Raw genomic sequence first — 2,882 nt, forward strand, 5'->3', positions numbered from 1 at the left:
GGAAAGGAAAGGAAAGGAAAGGAAAGGAAAGGAAAGGAAAGGAAAGGAAAGGAAAGGAAAGGAAAGGAAAGGAAAGGAAAGGAAAGGAAAGGAAAGGTTAGGTTTTAGGAAGGGAGACAGAAGGCAAGAAAGAATAGGAATATGTTTGGTAACTATATGTACAATAAAGAAAATATCTATTTTAGGAAGAACAAACAAAATGTTAGATACCAAATAACAAAATAAAAGCTACATTTTTATCATTTTATTTATTTTGAGTCATCTTACTTTATGTGGTTGGTATGAAATATCTAATCATATTTGTGGAGAAAATCAGCATGCATTGAAGAAAAAAACACTAATAGAATTTTCCAAAAAGTCACTATATATAAGGTGAGACCTAACAGCTGGGAATTTTATAAAAATCAAGATATGATTAAATGTTAAGAACTTATATATTTTAAGATAAAGTAAGGAACTCATAATTAAAGAGGCAATTGCATGATACTTTGAAATGGACATTTATAATTTATCCTTACTTTCTTACCTAAATTCAAATCAAACTTTATCATTGCAATACCCAGTGAAGGAATTGAAACTCTGAGGCAATGCTATTGCCAGTGCACACTTGGAATTATATTTATATAAGAAATTTTTAGAAGGTGATCGAATTCTCGCAAATGAAAATTCCAAAGTCTTTATGCTCTACAGACAATTCAGATATGGTCAATCCTTACTGGAAACCAGAGAGAAGCCTTTCTAGGAAATTAAAAAGAATTAAAACCGAACAAATCGTAAGGCACACCAAAATCCTTACCAGCAATCAGATACCGAAGTATGCCCTTCACTACTCAGTGCCCTTTTCATTGATTACTTATACCCTAGGAAAAATGCACTCAGAGTTGTATTTCCACAGGGCTATTGGTTGCCTGTTTTCTTTCCTCATATTTCTTTTTATGGAAATTTGGACTTAGATCTCTGCTACTACTTAATTCATTGAACAGCCAATACAATACAAATAAATACTTTTCTGCAAGTAATTCATGATAGTTTATGGAAGATCCGTGACATTTCTAATCCCATTTGTCTGAAGGAGACATTTGGTTGACTAGTAATTGAAGATGTGAGTGCTTCAAGTAGTCTCTCCAGTATCACAAAAAGTGGCAAATAATTTCATATATTGATTTATCTAGACTATTTTACATGTATGTGACACTCAGAGGAGTGTATTCTAACTCATACTCATCCCTACAAACTTTCCAAATAAGGAAAACTGCTATTTCTATCTATATGTGGTTTGACATATTTAGTCTTCTCTGATTTTAGACACAATATTACTGAAACCAGAGCAGATTAAAAATATATGGAGAAAAAAGAATCTTTCCTACTAATTTAGGAATATTTTGGTACACATCAATAATGCATGATTATATCAGGTGTTTGCAATACATGAATTCATGCACACAAAGAAACTCACAAACTTATATAGGTGATAAAAAAATCAAGCAGTTACATCTTTGATGCAGCACACAGAACAGTAGAGTTTTCAAGCTTAAATTTCTTGGGTCTGTAGAACTGCATCCTCATGTTCAATTATAGTTTGGGAATTAGGAGTATTAATGGCAGCCATGATTTTGGATAACACATCCCTTTAATTTCTCATATGCTCAAATGAAAATCATTATATCCACTGACTTGGAATGTTAAATTCTTCAATTCTTTTACATTTACTTCCCACTAGGGGACTATTTTCCGATCGCTTTTTATGTTGTATAACATGATTAATTTATCTATTCACATTTACACTTGAAACAAAGCTTTCATTTAAGAGGTAACACTTCTTTTGAAGGTAAGTGATTTATTTAGATCATTTTTTTGACCTAAAATACAGTAAAAAGAATATTTTAGGGTCACCACTTAATTGGGTATCATAGAATATTCAGTTCATGAACTGATAAATATTAGTGTACAAATGCTTATAAGGAAATACACATAAAACAACCTTATAGCTATAGTCTCCCTGGTGTATTAACATTTTCATCTTCTTATTTTCTATATTATAAACTTGTTATCATAAATACATTTTAAGAAAAATTATAATAGTGACGACACCATATTTAAATAAAATTTTGTCAATATATATAAATATTTAACCTTAATATACATTTTTTTTCTATATTAGCCGAACACCTTTGAAAATGAATGTTCATACTTAGTCATGAAGCTAAATATGGTGGTATATACCTTTAAATCCAGAATATGTGGCAGAGTAAGCAACATGCACCATTCAAAGCCAGAGTGGACTACAATGTGAGTTCAAGATTGATCATGACACCTCCCTCATTTTGAATGGCAATGAAACTCCATTACTCAAAATATTCACTATTCATTTTAAGTAGATATAGATATTAGAGAATGTGAATATTCTGTACACATTTGCACTTGTATCTGAAGATGCAGAAACAAACTGATTTTTCACAACATATCACATCCTCTACCAAATAAAGACAGAGTGCTTCTGTTTGACTTAAACATCCATTAGAATAAAATTGCAAAGCTTCTGCCTTATTACCAATTGGAAGATCTTCTGGGTATATGCCCAGAAGAGGTATTGTTGGGTCCTCTGGTAGTATGATGTCCAATTTTCTGAGGAACCGCCAGACTGATTTCCAGAGTGGTTGTACAAGCTTGCAATCCCACATGCTCCACTATGTTTATAACAGCTTTATTTATAATAGCCAGAAGCTGGAAAGAACCCAGATGTTCCTCAATAGAGGAATGGATACAGAAAATGTGGTACATTCACACAATGGAGTACTACTCAGCTATTAAAAACAATGAATTTATGAAATTCTTGGGCAAATGGATGTATCTGGAGGATATCATCTTTAGTGAGGTAACCT

Source organism: Mus pahari, chromosome 8 (assembly GCF_900095145.1).
Source record: "Mus pahari chromosome 8, PAHARI_EIJ_v1.1, whole genome shotgun sequence".
NCBI classification, from domain to species: Eukaryota; Metazoa; Chordata; class Mammalia; order Rodentia; family Muridae; genus Mus; species Mus pahari.